Source organism: Panthera uncia (genome assembly GCF_023721935.1).
Source record: "Panthera uncia isolate 11264 chromosome C1 unlocalized genomic scaffold, Puncia_PCG_1.0 HiC_scaffold_4, whole genome shotgun sequence".
Taxonomy (NCBI): Eukaryota; Metazoa; Chordata; class Mammalia; order Carnivora; family Felidae; genus Panthera; species Panthera uncia.
This window is the reverse complement of record NW_026057585.1, coordinates 32,394,465-32,417,404: the sequence shown is the minus strand read 5'-3', so window position 1 is coordinate 32,417,404 and position 22,940 is coordinate 32,394,465. Positions and strand designations below refer to the sequence as shown.

Here is a 22,940-nt window from a genome sequence, read left to right as displayed (position 1 = left end):
TGGCCTCATTTTGATACTTGCCATCCTTCCTTTCCCTCTTTGGAGTCCTACAGTAATGTCATTAAAGTCCCCAGAAAATGTCAGCCGAAACCAAGGTTTCTGTCGGTTATAACCTATGAAAAATGTATTGGATTTAATATGTTTGGTTTGGGAAATCAGTTTTTGTCCACTGTAACCAATTGTCCATAATAACCATGTCTGTTGTAAGTGGTGTGCAGTGTAATAACCCTCATATAAAGGGTAAAATGAAAGACAAACCATTTCAGACGGTAGCTGGAGCCGTATCAATATAGATCACTGGCTACGTATATCAAATGATTGATGGCCATTTTTAAGGCTTTTTCAATTCAATGCCGCGCCGTCTAACGGCAGTAAAGCACACAGTGTTTGCTGATACCCTTCCTGATAAACCGTCTGGTTGCAAGTGAGAACAGCTTAAGGAATGAAAAGGCACCAGGAGCCATTTCTTTCAAATGATCCATTCCATTCCCAGCGTCCTGGTGGGAACATGGCCCGGCCCTCGTTACAGGAGAGGGGAACGCGCTGAGGGCTGGCAGCAGACAGGGTGTGCCCCCTGGCCGGGGGGACAGGGGCCATCTCAGCACAGCTGCTGGCCCCACAGGGCTTCACCACCCCTGCTTAGCGGACTTTGAGGGAGGGGCAGTTCTGGTGGCCCTCTCATAATAACAGCAAACACTTTTACTTGTTCATTCATTTAATCCTCAGACGAACCCCGCGAGGTCTGTATTCCTAGCAGTTCCATTTTTCCATTTGGGGAAACAGGCACACGGAGGCTAAGCACCTTGCACGAGATCACAGTGAGTGAGTGACCAAGCTAGGGAGTGCACCAGGTACTCTGGCTCCAGAGTCTGAGCATTTGGCTACCAGGTTATTCTACCTCGCAGGTCAAGGAAGTGCATACGAGCTCATTTACAGGTGGGATCTCAAATCACAGAAGCAGAGGGTAGAATGGAGAGCTAACAATACTGTATTGTACACTTAAGATTTGCTAAGAGGGGAGATGTTCCATTAGGCGCTCTTGCCACACACATATACAAAGTGATAATAATAATGATGATAATGAAAGGGAGTGGGAGGAAACTTTGGGAGGTAATGGGTATGTCTACGGCCTTGTTGGTGGTGACACTTTCACAGGTGTAATCTCATCCTCAAACTCATCGAATCATATACATTAAATATGTACAGCTCTTTACGTGTCAATAAAGTGGTCTTTTTTCTTCAAGTGCATGGATATTTCGCTGTGATTTCCGCTGTTTCTTGCTGACATCCGCACCCACAAGCACCCGCTAACAGCCTTGGCTTGGTGAGAATGCCTTCGTCTTTATTCTAAGCCCTGACTCATCACCGTGATGCTGACAACCTCACTCTTCCCCCAGGAACATGTACCAAAATGCAACCATTGAGACCAGGCTGGCTCTCCTCACACCCCTCTACTTCTCCCACACAGTGCATCCACCCGCTTACTTTAAACATGTATTTACATAAGTATTTGTGAATATAAGTTTCTCAGAATAGACTATAAACTAGAGGCGGAAGTCATTTGTCCTACTCGTTGCTATCCGCCCTGTCCCCACCACCCCCTCCGGCCGTGACCGCCCAACAGTGAGCCTGGAACACAGTAGGGTTCAAGAATTGTTAAAGAATAAGTAAAATGAATGAAATTCTTCAGTACTGAAAGGAAAGAAGCTATTTTATCTGTCCTTCCTGGCCTTTATCCAGGATGAGAAAAGTGATAAATCCTTTTCAAAAGGATTACTTTCCTTAAAATATCCATGTCACTATTAAGGAAATGAAATTTCACAAGGGCCAGCATCTTCCAATATGACACCAGTGCAACTTTCACATCGCACTTGATTCCAGACACACTTGCACATGCATGTACACACACATGCACACGCATACCACACCCCCAGCGTGCATCCCATTAAACCCACCAGGCCCACACTGCTGTTCTTGCGTCCTCTGAGAGGCTTCCTTCCTCCCGGGGAGCATGCATCAAAGGGGTGAGCTCACTGTCTTGCCGGAACCCTCCTGATGTTCACTTGCTCTGGGAACACATGCAGATACTCACAGTTTAGCACACGGGCCCTGCCTTTTCAGCTGTCTTTTAATCTTTGGTAAATTGAACAAGCGTGGAGAACTTGCAGGTGACAACCAGCTTGGCTGAGACGCAGGGATGAAAACCATGTCAGTGGAGTCCCTAAAAGTCCTCCAATGTGCTTGAAGCATATAAAGAAAACCCTTGATCCCGGCTATCAAAGGGTGCAGAAAGATCAAGAAGAATTAAAACTGATGGTGTGCCAGAAACCACCTGCAACAGAAGGTCATTACTTCCCCTCGTTAAAACAGCCTCAGTTCTGGGGCCTGATCTGAAGCTTAATTGAAATGTTTCAAACAGTGGATTATAACGAAGATGAGACGTCTCCTGTCCATTTCATGACCTTTGCTAAGAAAGGCAGATTGGTAATAAGGTAAAAAAAAAAAAAAAAAAAAAAAAAGTCTAGGCGATCGCCTGAAGACAGCAGAGCCTCTTAATGATATAAGTCTGGGACACCTTTCTTGGCCAGGAGGGGCTCTCTAGGCTGCAGCAGGGATAGGAAGGATCAGTATGAAGGTAAGAGGACCTGGGCCTCAGGATCCCAGCCGTTTCCCTGGAGCCTGCTTCTCCATCACCATTTCTGGGACCTTTCCTTTTCTAAACAGGAGTGGAGGGACACCAGATGCAATGCTACCTCTGGGATAGTAGTTGTCTGTTGTTCCACACGTTACTCTTGTGGTGCAAGGGGCCCATTGCCCTCCCGGGCTTCTTTTGCAATCTTTCTATCTGGCTTGTGTAATCACACATGACCCCCTTGATAGATGGAGTAAGGCCCTCCAAGTCTGCAGTGGACCGGACTGTGCCAGGAGGGGACACTGGCAGGAGATAGCTCAACGCTGATGTTATCAATTTCTCTATATCCTGAAAAAAAAATCACAATGCTGCTGCCACTTACGCTTTTCACATGATAATAAATTGCAAGTCATATTCGTCCAGAGATTTGAATGCCTTCTGGCTCTCTTCCCCTTTTTGATACGATTATCTGCCCTGGCAATAAAGTCCATGTCTAAAGTCCTGTGATTATCTCAACCTCCAGCTGGCATGTTGTGAAAGTCACTGTTTTGGGGATATTGTTGCAGCAGCTGATATGAAAGCTTTACAAAAGTTCCTACATCTTATGGTCATTTGTGCTTTAGACTCACCTGCTTTTACCTGCTGCACATCTTAAGTTTCCTACATGATCGCTCAGATGCTTGTCTTTGGGAACCCTCTATGATCTCCCCCATGCAAAGTCTGGTCTCGAGCGGCAAGACCTTGAGTGTGGTGGGCGGGGGGCAGGGGGTGGTGGCACTTGTTAGGATGCAGAGTCTGAGGCCCCACTCCAGACCCGCTGATCAGATCTACAGTCTAAGAAGATCACCAGGGGATTCACGTGCACGTTCAAGTTTGACAAGAGGCTTTAGGAAGAGGGAGCTATCTTGGTCAGGTGGGTTTGAGGAATCATATTGAGCATTCCTGGGGGCCGAACACCCCTTTCTAAGATTGGATTCAGTTGACCCAGCACTGAGCGGGGCCAGATGGACGCCTTGCTGTTCTCGCACTGTTCTAATGAGAAAGGGTTAATAAGTCCTTCAACAGCTGGAGCGATTTTGCAATCAAGGACCAACATAAAAAGACAGCAGGGCCAGGCACCAAGGCCAGCCTGCCAGAGCTGTTGGATTAGAGTTCCTAAGACAGCCTGAGAGAAAGTACTAGTCGTTCCTTCTGACTTTATTAAACTTTTGTGTGGTGGCAAAGTTTGTTTGAACTTCACTAAATCCTCCAAATAAAAGAGTAGCTTGGACCATCTGGTTTTCTAGGATGAAATCATTTAATTCAGGACAAGCAATTATCAATAATTGTTTTGGGATAGTTCAGAATGGAAACTCGGTCCCACCTGCTGTTCTCTCCTGAAAGTATTTTTTTTTTGCTAAGCTTCTGAGTGGAAAGTTGAACTAGGAAAGTTAGTTTCATTTTTACGTCTTGCTTTGGGTATCTCTGATCCTACCTCATTTGATGCTGGTATAACTTTTTCTTCAAAATTCAGTGTTTGCTCCCCCAAACCAGTATACACACACCTACCTCTTTTTTTTTTTTTAAACATTGCTTTCATTATTGTCTACATTTCTACTGTCTTTGTATTTGTTCTTTACTTCTTTCTTTCTGAGTTTCAGCCCCATGATATTTTGGGGTTCTCTTTGTCATATTTAATCTTTCTCCCAAAGCATTTTCCTGGTTTACATCCCATTAGTCTTTTGGATATAACTGGAAAAAAAAACCACATTTATTGAAATGTCCAAAAAGACTCTTTCATTGAGATATGTTCTGATGTAGTTTTAAATAATTCTGTATGTAGTTTTCAATAATTCTCTATACTCAAGAGACCCAATTTTGGGGCTACTTTCTCAGGTGTGTTCCCTTTTGAGGCTTCCTGTGACTGTGAGAACTGGTGAAGGCCACCGACTTTGGAGCTCTATGTCTGGAGTTGTCGGATAATCTCAGGAGCAAATCCTGTAATTCTGTCAAGTGTCTCATTTTTCTGACCTGAAAAGTGAGGCCGTTGCCATCTCCTTATCCTCAGGAACGGGAGAGAGCTAAGGGGGGGACAAAGCCCATGACAGCTGAGTGTCCTGAGGCCAACATTCATCATACTGAATGCATGCTGCCCTCCTCCTCCTCTCTCTCCTTCTTCCTCCCCATGGGTGTCTGTTTCTCAGATCACATGAAGAGATCCTGTGTTGTATGCCCACGCACCTACAGAGTCTGATGAATGTTCCCTTGGATTCAACTCCAGATCTTCAGTAGAGAATCTGGTTGGCTCAGCTGGGGTCAAAAGTCAGTCACTGGACCCATCATCGATAACTAGGGAGAACAGCAGAAATTCCTAGAGAATAGGGCAAGAGCAGACACCTCCAAATGTGGCCATGATAATTACATAATCAGACAGTAATTTAAATGCCAAACTGGAAATGAGCTTAAGTGGTTAAATTACACATATTAAACACTATTTTAAATGACTTTTTAAACACATACCACAATAGATTTTAGTAAAACATGTGCTTCTAAAATTAATTTTCATAGGCTTTGGGGGGACTTATACTTTTAATGTGGTTCTTTGTGTTGCTATTTAAGTCCTTGATAATCACCTCTTAATATTTCTCTAGAAAATATGAAGCAATATGCCACTTACAGCATATGTTGCTTAGTTTTTTATATGAAGTGTGGTATCTGATATTCCTAGAGCTTTTTCTTCTCTCACTTAAAGATCCATGCAAAGCCCTCAGTCAAGTCAGGTCAGTGGGAGATATTAGTTGTGATGGAAGAAAATGTAAAGGCTTCATTGACACACTGAATTTCAATGCTTGTTTCTAAAGGGGAAAAATATTCTTTATCTCAAATGAGTCATTCCCAAATCCACAAAGTGTAATCTGTCTAAAAGGAGGCTGTCTTAATCCTTATTCTCTGGAGGTTGGGGGACTGAGGGTAGATTACCAATCTCAGACAGAATATCACAAAGCCTTCTGACTCTGGGGCATCAGACTGCAATGTGCTCAGAACCGGGTTTGATACTCTCTCAACTAGTGACAATTTCAGTTTCAACAACAGAAGGACTATAATTAAAAGAGAGATGGAGCCATCTATTTGGAGGTTTTTCTTTGGCATTTTGCCTCCTTATAACCTTCCAGAAGAACAAATGAGGATTTATATACCTTTGATGTCTGTGTTACTTGAGATTACCATCAACGGGTATCCATTGTTCTTCAGAAACTGGATTTTCTCACAAAGAAATGTTATCTAATGTGTAGATTCCCAATTATAAAATAATTATCATTTCAATCCATCTGAATCAGGACTGAGAATAGACTCACAGTCTAGTCAGTAGACATCGTGAACTATAACAGTAGTAATAATATTACCATTAATAATTGTAATACTTTTCTAATAATGCTTTATAATTTAGAGATATCCTAATGATATAAGGAATGTGAAAGAACTTTGTAATTCTAAAAATACAAGATTGTTTTACATTACAACCAATTTTTTTTAAGTCGTTTATGTTCTTAGTACGTTGCAGGTGGTGGTGAGACAATTTGGGAGGCAACTAAGACATTGGTCTTTACTTTCAAAGAGTAGGTGAATTTCATTTGAGGAGGCAAGATTAAGACTGAGACAAATAAGCAAATAGAAAAAAAAAAAATAAGAAAACACCATCTTGTGAGACATAACCCATAAGTGTATATTCAGAAGAGAGGGGGATCAAAGAAATCTAGAACACAAATTCCAGGAGGTCAGGGAATTTTTTTACTCATCACTGCATTCTACCACTTAAAGCAATGCCTGGTATATAGTAGGTGTTCAATAAACATTTGATGATTATTAATGAATGAGGAAAGACTTAAGCAGAACAGTGAAGAATGGTTATTATTTGTATGTATAGGGAGAACAGAGAGGAGGCAATTCTAGGTAATAGAAGAAAAATAGAGAGAATGGGTAATGGGTATTCCTTAGAGAAAAAACAGTATGGACGGATGGATTGTTTTGCAGTGGCACATGGGATGGCTCATAAACTACAAAGAGTAGATGTAGGATGAACAGTTGGAAGCCTGTCAAAACAATCCCACCATTATATCCTTTTGGCTTAGCCTATCTATCATATACCTTTAGAATGCACGAATTTCTCTCCATCTCTACTGCCATTCCAGCTCTGCTGGTCTTCTCCCACATGAACACTGCAATAGCTTCCTAACCAATCTATTTGCATCCACTCTTGCCCTGTGCTCTCCACCTTTCAGACACTGCAGCTGGAATGATCTTTGCAAAATTAAAATCTGACCATGCCACCCTTCTGCTCCTTCTTGCTCTTAAGATATAGACAAACAGCCTGATGTGACCTTATTGGCCTGGCTTTGGTCTATCTTTCTAGCAAAATTTTGAATTGCTTTGCCCCACCCTTTCATAGTTTTCCCTGCAATGGTCGTCTCTGAGTTTGTTGTTTTTTGGTTTTTGTTTTTGTTTTTTTTTTTGAGAGAGAGACAGAGAAAGAGCACATGTGCACACACGGGAGAGGGGCAGAAGGAGAGGAAGAGAAAGAATCTTAAGTAAGCTCCACACTCAACGAGGAACCTCACTCAGGGCTTGATCCCATGACCTGAGCCAAAATCAAGAGTTGGACACTTAACTGAATGAGCCACCCAGACGTCCCTTCTTTGAACCTTTTGAATAGTCCATGCTTCCTCCTAACCCAGGGTCTTTGCATATGCTGTTCATTCTGTCTGGCAGACTCCGCTCACCATCCTTCATCCTTTGAGACTCACTCAATAGTCACTTCCTCAGAGAAGAATTCATGGACTTCTCTAATTTAGGCCAAATCTTGCTATTATATGTTTTCAGACTCCTAAATGCATCTCGTTTCCATGGTTTTAATCTAACATTTATTTCCATGATTATCTAATTCACTTCTGCCTCCCTTACTGGACTATAAACTCCACGAGGAAAAGAATATATAGTTTCTGCTCACCATTGTGTTCTCAGTATATATCTCTGTGCCTGGCATTCAGTAAGTGTTTGTTGAATGAGTAAAGAAACGACTAAATGAACAAGTGTCTGAACAGTGATATGGGATAAGGAATGGGGACCCTAGGACATGTGCACACAGCTTCGGAAAGAGAAGTAGCACTATGTGTTGAGAAGAAGATGGTTTTGGCGTTAGAAAATCAAGGTTTGAGTCCTGACTTTCCACCAATTGGCAAAAATTGTTTTGGACCATTTCCTCAGCTGCTTTTAGTCTCTACTTCCTAACTTTAAAATGGGAAACAATACCACCTCTCTTCAAAGGGTAGCAAAGAATGAATGAGAGAATGTACACAAAGGTGCTTTATTAAATAGAAAACACCTCCGTGATCTCACGGTTCGTGAGTTCGAGCCCCACATCGGGCTCTGCGCTGACACTGTGGAGCCTGCTTGGGATTCTGTCTCCTTCTCTCTCTGCCCCTCCCCCACTTGTTCTTTGTATCTTTCTCAAAAATAAATAAAAATAAAACTTAAAAAAAAAAGGCACCTTATGAAGATATCATTTTACAGCCAGAAATGACCTTAGAGAGAATCCTGTCCCAGCTCTGGCTGTAAGGATACGGAAAAAAAGGCAAAGAGAAGTTAAATGACTTTTCCAAAATCAGTTCTCTGCTTAGTAAAAATACTAATAATGGTAATGATTTTGATACTGACCCTTTTTGAGCACATACGAGGTACTGACCACTTCATCAGTATATTTCTTTCTTACCTAATCTTTGCAACAACCTGCCAAGCAGATATTATTTCTATTTCAAATTAAGGAAACTTGTCAGAGAAGCATAAAGTCAGGGTGAGAATTTGGTAGTCTTGGTTTCCCATGTAGCGATGGATTGTTCAATTATTTCATTGCAGGGAGGAGTGGGAAGAGTCAGACACATCTCCACATTTTTGAACTTGAGCCAGCCAGCGTCAGAGTTAGATGAGGAACTCAAAGTAGAAGGAATGAGGAGTTTTTGTTTGTTTGTTTGTTTGCTTTTGTTTTTTTGTGAAGATAAGATTGTGATATCTTAATAGGACTGGTTTTTTATGAAATTACTGAGGTTTCCAGAGCAAGAAACAAAACCCTTGAGAGTTCTGTAGCTGGCATTTCTAGTTCTTGTGAGGGTTTTATTTCCACTTATGGAAGAGAAGAAGCGTTTATTATTGTGAAGTTCTTATAACAAGACATCTTAAAATGTGAAATTTATAATTTTATTGCCATTTTCAGTATAAAATGCAAATAAGTCTTGATTGTGAGTTCCACAAAGAACAGTATGTTATTTCAGCCCCCACTTTTTGTCACAATACCACAATTATTGCTGCCAGCTTCCTCCAGGACACGAGGAGTGCTCCATCACTCTGCTCTCTCTGCTCCCTTCCTCCTTCCCAACTTCCTTTCTTCCTTCTTCCCATCTTCTTCCATTCTTTCTTTCCATATTTTTTCTGTTAAGATTTTATTCATCAAAATACGTGCACGGTGAGCGCTAGAAATAGCCAAGAGCATTTCACTAATCCCGTCCTCTCTCATGGATATGGCCGCTGTTTTGCAGCTGGTGTTCTTGAGAGTTCGTAGCCCGGGAGTTAATTCACCCAACAGATATTCATTGAGCTCATTTACTTTTTTCTTTATTGAAGTATAATTGGCATACAGTATCCTATTAGTTTCGTGTATTTATCATAATGAGTCACTATTTTTATATATTACAAAATGATCCCTTACGGTAACTCACTGATTTCATGTAGTCCCATGTATTTATTTTGGCTTTTGCTGGGGAGACTGGTCCCCCCAAATAATGCCAAGACCAATGCCAAAGAGCTTACTGCCCATGTTTTCTTTTAGGATTTTTATGTTTTCAGGTCTTATATTCAAATTTCTAATTCATTTGCATTAATTTTTGTACATCATATGAGACAGTGGTCCATTTTTACTCTTTTGCATTTGGCAAAAACTGCATATGGCAGTTTTCCCAACACCATTTATTGAAGACAGTGTCTTTTCCCTATTCTGTATTCTCTCCCTCCTTTGTTGTAGATTGACCGTATCAGGATGGGCTTATTCCTGGGCTCTATTCTGTTCCATTGATCTCTTTTTTTGTGGCCGTACCATCCTGTTTTGATTACCACAGTTTTGTAGTATAGTCAGGGAGTGTGATACCTCCAGCTTTGTTCTTCTCTCTCAAGATTGCTTTGGTTATTCAGGGCCTTTTGTGCTTCCATACAAATTTTAGGATTTTTTGTTCTAATTGTGTGAAAAATGTTATTGGTATTTTGGTAGGGTTTGCATTGAATCCATAGATTGCTTTGGGTAGTATGGACGTTTTAACAATATTAATTCTTTCAGTTAATGAGCATGGACTATCTTTTCATTTATTTGTGTCATCTTCAATTTCTCTTGTCAATATCCTATAGTTTCCAGAGTTCAGGTCTTTCACCTCCTTTGTTAAATTTATTCCTAGCTGTTTTCTTCTTTTTGGTGCAGTAGTAGATTTGGGATTTTTTTTCTTAATTCCTCTTTCTGATAGCTCATTATGACTGTATAACAACACAGCTGATTTCTGTATGTTAATTTTGTATCCTGTGACTTAACTGAATTCATTTATTAGTTCCAACTGAATTCTCAAAATGACTTTATATCATGACTTCTCTTATGACTTTACACTGACAACTTTACATGACTTTCTCAGTCACACAAGGAAACCGAGAGGACAGAGTAATGAAGCAGTTTATCTAAGGTGGCTAAGCTAACAAGTGGTGGAGGAGAGAGATTTGAACCCAGGCAATCTGACTGTTGAGCCCATGCTCGTGACACTGTTCCATGTTGCCTTGGGTACAAACCACAACCCTGAGTATTGAGACCCTACTGGTTCTTTTTCAGAGAGAATCTCAGAAAAGCAGGAGCGATTGGGAGACCAAACCCCATCTGAATAAAGCTACTACTAACCTTGCCCTAGTTTTTGAAGTGACTACATTCTTTTTTTGTTTTAATCTTTATTTATTTTTAAGAGAGAGAGAGACAGAGTGCGAGTGGGGGAGGAACAGAGAGAGAGGGAGACAGAATCTGAAGCAGGCTCCAGGCTCTGAGCTGTCCGCACAGAGCCCGATGCGGGGTCCCGAACTCATGAACTGTGAGATCATGACCTGAGTCAAAGTCGGCCGTTTAACGGACTGAGCCCCCCAGACGCCCCTGAAGTGACTACATTCTAAGCAGGTCTCCCTGCCCAGACTTTGAGATGGTCTGTCATGAGCCAGCCGTACTTTTGACCTGGGAATGGGCTTGTTCAGTATTCACCCGGCTCTTGATTGGGGAGAATAATGTGCAGGGGTGGGAATCAGGTGGTTTACACCTGCCGGATTCTCTGGCTATATTTATAGTCATGTTTGTGCATTAATATTTTATACTTAGCTAAATTGCACGCATTGCATTTAAGGCCAGGTTTGCCTTGTTTGAAAACATCCAAATTGGGATTAAGTATTCAAACTGTAATCTCTTTAGTGGGCGTCTGTCCATTGGATTTGTAGGACATAAAGAGGGTTATTGAAATACTGTAACTTTAATATTTTTTATCCTCTATACAGAAATCACTCTTAAATGAATTTAGAAACTAGGAGAGGCATTGGACAGATACCAAAGAACAAAGCAGCTCTCATTATTCGTCAGGCCAGTTATAGCAGAGCCCGTGTCTGTGTAAGCTTCCCATCCAGTGTCTTCCTCGTAAGCAGTAATATGCTAGGCTCCTTGGTGCCGCAGAGTAAATTCCCTTGGGGCTTCTAATTTCTCCCCTCTCCCTGTTTGTGACCGTATTGTTCTAAGTTGATACAGTTTCGCTCACTCTTTACCCTTGAGCTGCTAGAGATTTTGGTTCATTCCAACCTGGAATATTTCCAGGAATGCGGCAAGGGGTGGAGCGGGCTGGGGGTTAGTGTGGGTGACTTGAAATCTACGCATTTGTATTAATTGAAGAGTGTGCGGCCCTCGTTAGTATTCCACAAATATTGAATATGAATAATCAGATAAGACACTTCCTAGTATAAAGAAGCCAATAAATTTTATTTTTGTGGTACATTAAAATAAAATTCAGATAAAAATTTAAAATCATAGCATATCCAGAATAACCATTTGATAGCTATATATAAATCTATTTTAGAGATGTGCAAGCACAAATTATGGAATGCCAGAGCAAGTTGATTTAGGCTGCTTTTTCTCTAATATAAATAATGCAGAGTGCCGCAAATATTCAAGTACACTTAACTGAACATAATTAAAATATTGGAATATATTTTAAAAATAAATAATTAAGTAGTTAGAAGTATCTGCAATACTAATTCAAAGTGATAGTCATATGGTGATTATATTATGCAGTTTACCCAGTACTTTTGCTTTAAAGTGCTATAATAAAATTTGCATTTAATAAAAATTATGATTCTGTAATATTTGAGGATACGGGCAGAGTCTATTTCAAGTACAAAACACAACCCTTGTCTCTCTGATCCATCAACAGATGGACTGAGAACAGACATTTTCAGCTCAGCTGAGCAGCTTGCCTGCAAAGACGCTACTTATACCCATTATCACGTTTTTAAATGCCATGTCATGGGTATTGTTTGTCTCTCCCCCCTTCTGGATTGTCAGTTCCTTGAGGGTAGCGACCTATGTATCTTTGTACACCCAGCGCTGAGGGAAATGCTGGTGGGCAGTAGGCATTTGATAAATATTGTCAAGTTAATGACTCAAAGAATGAATGTCTTTATCCTTGCCTCCCCGTTCTTTCTTTCTTTCTTTTTTTTAAATGTTTATTTATTTTTGAGAGAGAGAGAGAGACAGAGCGTGAGCGGACGAGGGAGAGAGAGAGACAGAATCTGAAGCAGGCTCTAGGCTCTGAGCTGTCAGCACAGAGCCTGATGCGGGGCTCGAACTCATGAACTGTGAGATCAAGACCTGAGCGGAAGCCAGATGCTTAACCGACTGAGCCCCCCAGGCGCCCCCCCTTGCCCCCTGCTGTGAACACAGTAGGAGGCCAGGCATGCTCCTGATCAGGAGTTTGCCTTTGCCCTCCCTTGGTCTGGGATGTTCTTCCCTCAGATACAGCAGAGCTCAGTCCCTCACCTTCTTCACATCTTTGTTCAAACGTCACTTTCTCTGTGAGACCTCCTCCAAATTCTGTTTTAAAGAAAATTGCCCCCTACCCCACCCCCGATGCACAGTTTCTAGCTCCATTTGTATCTCCGTATGAGATACTTGTTTATTTTGTGCATGATCCTATCACTTTCGCTGAAAATCGTAGGCTCCATGGTTTTGTGATTGGCTGGTTTTGTGACTGGCTTTGACCAATAGAACACAGTGGACGTGACGCTGGCAGTTCTGAGCCTAGCCTCGAAGAGAACTGACAGCTTCGTCTTCCTCCTCTTGGAAGCCCTGTGCTATCATGTAAGAAATAATGGCTTTCCTGCTAGAGACATCATGTAAAAGGAGACAGAAACAGGCCCTAAAATTACATGGCAAAAGGGAGTCCTGGTCTTCCCAGTATCTTATCTGCCTCTGGTCTTTGTGGCCATTCTCAGCAAGGCACCAGTCATGGAAGGAAGACATTTGGATGTTCCAGCCCTATCTGACATCGGAGACTCAAGTGAGACATCAGAAGAGCCCTAGTCAATCCAGAAAATTGTGAGGAATAATACATTATTGCTTTAAGCCACTAAATTTTGAGGTAGTTTGTTACATAGGAATGAGTGATTGAAATAGGCATTTACAAAACCTCTTTGAGCCTTTATTTTCTTGCCTGGAAAATGGAAACAGTCATCTCTGCTCATGGGGCTGCTGTGAGGCTGTACATAAAGTACCTCAAATGATGCCAGGGAACATAATTGTCGCTTTCCTTCCACTTCCCTTCACTGGGCAGGTCCTTAAGCTCCAGACACATCCTTCCAATTTCGTCAGTCATCAAACTCTTCCTCTCCCCGCCTGACCCATTTTCTTTGACAATTTATTTTGGAGAAGACAACTCGATAACCTCATCCTGGTGGATATGGACACCAGACTCATTTGTTAGTGCTTCAGGGCCATTAGGAGGCCCCAGGAAAGCACAAATGTCCTTCCTGAGGACTGAAGTTTTAGGTTCAGTGATGGAAGAGGAACACTGGGATGTGAGAGGAGAGCTCTGGGGGGTGGGGGGAGAGGGTTGAGAAGGAAGAACATGTCTTCTTGGAGCCCCTTGGCTTTCTTGTTTGTAAGCTCTTAGGCTTAGGAAAGCCCAGCTCAAGACTCAGCTATGCTCAAGCCAAGGGAAGCGTATACTTTCTTCCATACTTTCTGATAAATTCTTCTATCAGATTTACCATCAGGCATCTCCGTGGCCCTTATTCTTTCCTTACCTTTAAACCCTCCATAGCCTGCTCATTTTTCCAAAGTGGTGCAGCACTGCAAAGGAAGGCAAAGTCCATTTTGCAGTGACCCCTCATGGACTCAATGGTGAAGCCAACAATATCCCCCCTAGGTGTAAGGGAGGTAGGAATGGCAGAGGCGTGGGTCAGAAAATGACCAACCAAGCCCTGGCTGATTAGTTTATTTTTAGTTTATTATTCGCATATTAGTTCATTTTTAGACAAATCTTGTCTGTTCAGCAACTACAGACTTTGTTTGTTTGTTCAGGGTTACCAGCTCTGTTTTGGGGAATATATGCACTACCTTCCCATTCCTACGGCATTTTTATTATAAATCATTTATAACAATATTAAAGAAAACTTTCTCACAGTGAAAAAGCAGGAAAAAAAGTTCCCTTTATAAGGATCAAGATTTATTTTTAAGTTAAGTTAATTCTATTCCAATTTGATATGGTTGTGAATAGAATATTTCCAACACTGATTCTTTCTTTTGTTGATGTGGGGGGGATGCATAACATAGAGAGATGAAATTCTCAGAAATTTTCAGTCAAAAAATTTAATGGAACAAATAGTGATGATGATTGAGGAAAGTGTGAATGGTGAAAGGGAGTAAACAAAGTACACAATTAGAAACATTAAATAGGGGCACCTGGGTGGGCCTTACTTAGCAGGTTAAGCATCTGACTTCAGCTCAGGTATTGATTTCACGGTTCATGAATTCTAGCCCCGAGTCAGGCTCTCTGCTATCAACATGGAGCTTGCTTTGGATTCTTTGTCCCCTCCCTGCCCCCGCCCCAGCCGTTCCTGCTCTCACTCTCTCTCTTTCTCAAAAATAAATAAACATTGGGAAACAAAAGCAAAAATGAACTATTGGGACCTCCTCAAGATAAAAAGTTTCTGCACAGAGAAGGAAACAATCAGCAAAACTAAAAGGCAACCAACGGAATGGGAGAAGATATTTGCAAATGACATATCAGATAATCTATAAAGCACTTATCAAGCTCAACACCAAAAAGCAAATAATCCAATGAAGAAATGGGCAAATGAATAGACACTTCTCCAAAGAAGACATCCAGATGGCCAACCGACACATGAAAAAATGCTCAACATCACTCATCATCAGGGAAATACAGTTCAAAACCACAGTGAGATACCAACTCACACATGTCAGAATGGCTAACATGAACAACTCAGGCAACAACAGATGTTGGCAAGGATGCGGAGAAAGAGGATCTCTTTTGCACTGTTGGTGGGAATGCACACTGGTGCAGCCACTCTGGAAGACAGTATGGAGGTTCCTCAAAAAATTAAAAAGAGAACTACCCTATGACCCAGCAATTGCAGTACTAGGTATTTAACCAAGGGATACAGGTGTGCTGTTTCGAAGGGGCACATGCACCCCAATGTTTATACCAGCACTATCAGCAATAGCCAAAGTATGGAAAGAGCCCAAATGTCCATCTATGGGTGAATGGATAAAGAAGACATGGTATATATATATACAATGGAGTATTACTCAGCAATCAAAAAGAATGAAATCTTGCCATTTGCAACTACATGGATGGAACTAAAGGGTATTACGCTAAGTGAAATTAGTCAGTCAGAGAAAGACAGTATCATATGACTTCACTCATATGAGGACTTTAAGACACAGAACAGATGAACCTAAGGGAAGAAAAGCAAAAATAATATAAAAACAGGGAGGGGTACAAAACATAAGAGACTTTTAAATATGGAGAACAAACAGAGGTTTGTTGGAGGGGTTGTGGGAGGGGGGTATGGGCTAAATGGGTAGGGGGCATTAAGGAATCTACTCCTGAAATCATTGTTGCACTATATACTAACTTGGATGTAAATTAAAAAATAAATTATTAAAAAAAATAAATAAACATTAAAAAACGTTAAATAAGATAAAAAATTGCAAAAGGTATGGATAATGCACCAGCTACATAATTGGCCTGTGAATAATTATAAACTGTTTATGTCTAAAAATATGTTTTCATTTCACTGGACAAAAAGGGGTGTAATAGATACTTTGTCTAAGGTCACTTTAAATTACAGAAGAATATTTTGGTTTTTGAAAATTGTTGAGATCAAGCTATTAGACTGAGAAAGGGAACTATTTTATTGTTCCCTTCCAAACTTCGGTTGTTTGAATTTCTAATGGTTTGGAAACACATAGGTGGTGGAGGTTGACGGCTTTCTCATCAACTTCACTGCCATCCAGTAAATAGATGCTGTAGCCTTTCCATTTCCTTGCCTTGAGCACTGTAAAAAATCTTTTCCTCCCCTTGGAGAGACTGAGAAGAAATGTGCTGGAATAAAGATACCAGGGTTTAAGTTTTGGACACATCCATTATTTCTTGGTATTTCTTGGTATATAACATGATGATAATAATCTTGTCCATATCTACTCTAGTGTGATAATGCCTGCATAAGAATGCAACACCTTTCAGATGGTTCTCACCAGGAGACCCATCCTGTGGCTCATGATTGTCCCTGTCACTACATTAATATGGAAGGCTACTGGACATGAGCTGGCTATGGAAAGGGGTCTGAGCCTTCCAAATGCTTTCATTCTGCCACACGACCCACTGAGAGCAGGCTGTTCAGACAGCGACGATCTTTCCTTGTAGCTAAAATGAATAATTCCAATTTGATGGATGGGCTAATCTTTGCAAAACAGTATTTCAAAAAGAGATACTTTCTTTTGGTCTCTGTGCATTGTGAAGGGCACATAGCCAGAGCTTTTAAACTGGTTATTTTAAATTAGCAAAGTCATATGAGCACATGGGAAGAATAGTAAAAAGCGGAGTAATATAAAACGAGTCACTCCTAGGTAATCGCCGTGGAAAGTTTCTGTTTTTAACTCTTATCATAGCTATGATTTAGAACTTTAAACAGTGTGTTTCTACTATTGATTGGTCACTGGGAGTGACACCTATTGACCCCTTGATACGGAATATGAAGTATTCAGGGCAATTGCAGCGCTATTCACTTCCTCTCATCCACTTCATTCTCAGATTTTGTTAGTTATATTTAGTTATTACCTAGAGCACTTTGTAATTTTAATTAATATATAGTCAAACCTCTACCTCTTGATTTATTGAAATTAGATTTCTATTTATTTCCTGCTATGAAAAAATGACACTGGTTTCCTTATACTCTTTTGTAGCTCTTCTCTTTTCTTCCAGTTTTAATTATAGTATTTTCACCTTGTTAAAATTTATATTTGCATTTTGTTTTGTGATTATAATGTTTTCTGTGCTTAGTTTGTAATTTGATTAAAAAATTGAAAACCAACAAACATAGTCCTATGATTGTGCAAATAATATTTACTGCAAACCAAGAAGTCTGTGGTTGGACCTAAAGGGCCACAAACTAACCCTGGATTGCCAGCCTATTCCTTCAAAAGAGAATTTTCTGAGTGTGTTAAAGTCAAATTGATTCTTTTTTCTTTTTAATTTAAATGTTTATTTATTTTTGACAGAGAGAAAGAGAGTGAGCAGGGGAGGGGCAGAGAGAGAGGGAGACACAGAATCTGAAACAGGTTCCAGGCTCCAAGCTGTCAGCACAGAGCCTGACACGGGGCTCGAACTCATGAACAGCGAGACTATGACCTGAGCCAAAGTCAGATGCTTAGCTGACTGAGCCACCCAGATGCCCCCAAATTGATTCTTTTAGCGTGTCTTTTTAGCTTTGTTCACTTCTTCTGGTTCAACTGCACTCCTTTTATCTCTTGTAGCCTTGTATTTTGATTTTTTGTTTGTTTTTCTGCAACATATCTTGAGTAGTTATTTTTCACATAGAATTCATGGAGCAAACTTTTCAGCCTCTGCATTTCTGCAAATCTTTATTTTGTCCCCACTCTATGTTTATACTTTGGTTGGTTATAGAACTTTAGGTTTGAAATGTTTTTTCTTAGAACTTTGAAGGCATTACTGTCTTTGAAGGCATTTGCCTTCTAACATCAAGTGTTGTTGATGAGATATCTAATGGCAATCCAATCTTTATTCTGTTGTGATAGCCTATTTTTTTCTCTCTGGAAATCTGAGTTTTCTCTTTATCTTTGGATTTCTGAAATTTCACTAGAATGTATCTTATAATAGGTTTTTCTTTTCTTTCATTCATACTGCTCACCACTTAGTGGGCTTTTTAAATCTAAAGACTCATGTCTTCTCTTCAGTTTAGAAAACTTTTCTTGTATTACATCTTTGGTTATTTCCTCCTTTCTGTAGGCTCTTCCTTATGCTTCTAGAATTCCCACTAGCCAGTTACTGATCTCTTCAATTTCTTCTCTCTGCTCATATTTGACATCTTGTCTTATTTTGAGAGATTTCGTGGAGTTTTCTAGATCTCCATTTGTCATCTATAACACATTCAATTAGGCAGATTACCCAGTGGATTGCTGATACAGACATTATGTATTTCTATTTCAAGAACTCTTATTTTGTTCTCTGAGCACTTTAAGAAAAACAGCACGTTGTTTTGGTTATTGGAAACATTATTCTCTTGAATTTTTTCTGAAAGTAGTTGAATATTTATATAAAGTCATCTTTTATTTTCTGAATAATCACTGTTCTCTGTGAGGCAAATTGTTCCCTCTCTTTTTTTTTTTGTAGTTTCCTTAAATATTTAATAATCCTTAGAATGTATCTCCATATAACAGTATAAAGTTTCCTCAAAAAATAAAAATAGAACTACCTTAGGATCCAGTAATTACCCTACTGGGTATTTACCCAAAGGATACAAAAACACAGATTCAAAAGGGTACATGCACCTTGATATTTATAGCAGCATAATTAACAATAGTCAAACTATGGAGAGAGCTCAAATGTCCGTCGACTGATAAATAGATAAAGAAGATGTATATATATACAATGGAATATTACTCAGCCATCAAAAAAAGAAAGAAGTCTTGCCATTTGCAAAGACATGGATGGAGCTAGAATGTATTACGCTAAGTGAAATAAGTCAATCAGAGAAAGACAAATACCATGTGATTTCACTCATATGTGGAATTTAAGAAACAGAACAAATGAATATATGGGAAGAGGGTAAAAAAAGAAGAGAGAGGGAAACAAACCACAAAAGACTCTTAATGATAGAAAATAAACTGAGGGTTGATAGAGGGAAGTGAATGGGCGGGGATGGGCTAAATGGGTGATGGGTACTAAGGAGGGCACTTGTTATGATGAGCACTGGGTGTTGTGCGTAACTGATGAATCCCTGAATTCTACCCCTGAAACCAATATTGTACTGGATGTTAAGTAACTAAAATTTAAATAAACATTAAAAAAAAGAATGTGTCTCCATATATATTCTTAGGAGTTCATGAGTCCTTTAAGACAATTTTCAAATTTGGTTTTCATTTTAACGATAATCTTTTAAAATATCAGTTGTCGATTCTGGAATATCTAGTTTGGCAAGCAGGATCAGAACCTCCATTTGCATTTGTGTTTTTAATCATGGCATCCATGTCTTGTGTTGCCCAAATGACATCAGAGCCCTCTGCACAGATGGTGATTTGCACAGCCAGACCAGTCTGGGGAGGACTGTCTTCATGCTGGTGCCTGGGTTCTGGTTTGAGAAACATGGCTTCAGTGTATATTTCGCTCATGGATAAGATGACTACATAATTTATCATTCAATGGAGTAATAATGGAGACATTTGGTACACTTGGCTACCTGTCCCTAGCCACCATGGGCTGCCCAGCCATTGGATGACGAGGCCCCGGAATTGGTGACACTCACAGATGTGGCTATGGACTTCACCCAGGAAGAGGAGCAGCAGCTGAACCCGGCTCTGAGGGGCCGGAACAAGGATATGATGCTGCAGAACTTCTGGAACCTGGAATCTCTGGCTATTTGGGGACTGGGAGCAAGAGAGGCAAAGTTCCTTGCATCCAGCCATCTCCTGATTTGTTGATCCCATCACACCTGAATAAGAATAAAACCTACGTTAAAAATATTTTTTTTAATGTTTATTTATTTTTGAGAGAGAGAGGGAGAGCATGAGTGGGGGTGGGCAGAGAGAGAGGGAGACACAGAATCTGAAGCAGAGAATAAAACCTATGTTTTAAAATAGCTGGAGCCTTCTGGGCCAGGCTTCACTTACAGCTGGGGTCTGCAGAAGATCTCAGACTAGTTGTCCTAGGCTCTAGGCTTCTTCCCCTTGTCTCCGCCTGTGGCCACTCTCTCCCTCAAATCTGGGTCTTTTCCCTCGTCACCTCCTCTGGGCTTTGCCATCCATGCCTCCTGCTCTCTTTGGTGGGTCCACACGTTGTTTCTCAGTCTGCCTTCACTCTCTCACCTTGTAAATAGAACCAAACTTTCCCTGTAACAAGCAAACAAACAAAAAACCACCAACGACAAAAAACCTGAGACTTCCTGAGCATAAAAGGAAAATTGCTTATTAATGACTGTGTGGGGATTGTAGCGTAAACTGGAACGTACTGGGAAACCCAGGATGACTGGTTATCCTGCTGAAGGCAGAGCGGCTTTGCTTTTGTTTTCTCCCTGGCAGCTGTTACAGAAGTCCAGAATTGTCTCTGGCTCTGCCCTGCTTCTACCTCAATGCCCAGCCCCAGTAAAGGGCCCTGCTCCTTCTCCAGGGAATAATTCTCTAGGCTTCACCCAGAACGCAAAAGCTATTAATTGTTAGCTGATCTGCAAGCATAGGGTGTGGGGAGTGCTTTGCCTCATTGGTTCAGCTGTTCCAAATGTAGTTCTTTTAATTAATTGCTCTTATGATTTCTCACTCCCCACCCGCCACCTCCCTCTCCCCCCCTCCAGCTCTGCATGTGTTGCCTCTGAACTTGGAACTTGTCCAGGATTTCCTTGCTGTTTTCTTCACTTTTCCTTTCTCTGTCACCCCAGTCCCATGTGCTGTCTTCCATGAATTCCTCCATTTCTAGCCTGTTGACATGGCAATTCCACTTTTCCTGAATAGGTTTGGTTTCGTTATTTTAAAACATCTCTTTTCTAGAACTTCCCTAGGACCTTTGGAGGAAGGGGAAGCAGATACCGGTGCTCAGGACACCCTCATGAACCAGAGCTCCCTGTTCAAAAGCTCTATGCTTTTTGAATTTGAATCTGAATATGGATGTATCTGTTCTCCTGGGTATAAGACCACCTCAAAGTAAACAATGAAGTGACACTGAAAGATCCATTTAGAAGACTACTGCCTTTTCTATTCTGTCCTCTCCTTCTCTAAGTAAACCCAGAACCCAACACTCTGTGAAGGAATCAATTCTCAGAAGAGAACTTTCTTAACTAAAACTCCACTCTGGTTCTTAACTAGAACCCCACTGTCTTCAGAGCTCAAACCTGTCCTGAATTACAGGGGGAATAGTTAAGTGGTTTAAAGTAGAGGACTGTTATTCCTAATGCTCTTTGGACATGTGAGGAGAGCATCAGAAATTGACAAAAAGTTAAATATATGTTGAAAAGCCGCCACAGTTTTGGGCTCAGTGGTGGAGGGAATGCAAACAAATATAAGATTCCTTCCCTCAATATACTCATTACCCAGCGGAGTTGAAAATATGTGCAGAAAAAGTTAGAGGCAAGAGAGAGTAGGTCACATGTCAGTACCTAAGTGCCACGTCTGAGGCCAGCCTTCAGGATCATGGTTTCATAAGTCAGGAGCTCTCTGTAGTCCTGGAGGCTCATGGAGGCAGCTCAAGCCTGTAAAACATACAGTGGTCTTCCCTTTAACTGCGGTCTCGCTTTCCCTGGTTTCAGTTACCTGTGGTCAGCCCCTGTCCAGAAGAAGATGATCCTCACTCCCCACCTGATGTCAGAAGGTCAATAGTAACCTACGCTCCGTCCCAAAGCCTACGTCCGTCACCTCGCTTCATCTCATCAGGCGGGCATTTAACTAGCTCACGTCATCACAAGAAGAGTGAGTAGAGTAAGATACTTTGAAAGAGACCATAGTCCCGTTTATTACAGTATATTGTTAAAACCATCCTATTTCATAATTAGTTATTGTTGTTAATCTCTTACTGTGCCGAATTTATAAATGAAACTTCACCGTAGGTATGTATGTATGGGGGGGGGGGGACCATGGTATATTCAGGGTTTGGTACCGTGGTTTCAGGCATCCACCGGAAGTCCTGGAATGTATCCCCCCACGGATGAGGGGACTACAGTGCTCTGACTTTTGAAGAAAGAATAGGAGTTAGGCTGGTGGAGAAGTGAGACTGAGAGAATGTTGTGGCCAAGAAGAGGGAGGCTGCAGTGTGCCGTGTTTGGTGGGTGGGTCAGCGAGGTAAGCACAGAATGTAGCAAGGAGGGACAAGGTTTGTTAGCAAGGGGGACGGAACCTTGTGAAAGTTCTGGAATGTCAGCTAAGGTATTTAGGTTTTGCTCAGCCAGAGGATTTTGATGAGGAGTACATGATTAAGGTTGTGGTTGAGGAGGCTACAATGTGCTTAAGATGTGTTTATGAATTATAGTTGTGAAGCATGGGGAGAGAATAATGTGAAGACCAGACAGAAAGATAGCTAACAATTAATTCTATCAATCGTATTAATAGAAAAAAAAAAGTTGCCATTTTAGGGATGTCTGACTGGCTCAGTTGGTGGAGCATGTGACTTTTGATCTCAGGATGGTGAGTTCAAGGCCACTGTCAGGTGTAGAGATTACTTAAAAATAAAATCTTTTTTTAAAAAAGTTACCATTTTAGGTTATAATATTAACAGAGATTTTGAGAAGTAAAAGAGATGACAATATCAGCAATTATTTAACAGCAAGCTTTACTTAGTGATAAACCAAAATTTTTAATGAATTTAAGAATTTAAAGTTTATCCCAAAATTCCTTATAAGCATCCTAAGATTAAGAGTATGACTTTCTTTTATCCTACCCAATAGGAATTTTAAAGGAATTTATTTTTCCAAGATGTGTGTGTGT

The 22,940-nt window shown here is 40.7% G+C and overlaps 1 long non-coding RNA gene across 2 annotated transcripts; it reads right to left on the bottom strand.

Moving 5' to 3' along the window:
• Positions 1 to 19,261: 19,261 nt before the first annotated feature.
• On the bottom strand, positions 19,262 to 22,420 carry LOC125913624 (uncharacterized). Of its 2 annotated transcripts, none has more exons than XR_007455057.1 (3): positions 22,034 to 22,420; positions 21,620 to 21,712; positions 19,262 to 19,966 (listed from the first exon to the last, which is right to left on the bottom strand). It is a non-coding gene; the product is annotated as an uncharacterized LOC125913624 (long non-coding RNA). The 2 variants fall into 2 exon arrangements; XR_007455058.1 differs by having other exon boundaries at positions 22,117 to 22,420.
• Between the last annotated feature and the right edge of the window lie 520 nt (positions 22,421 to 22,940).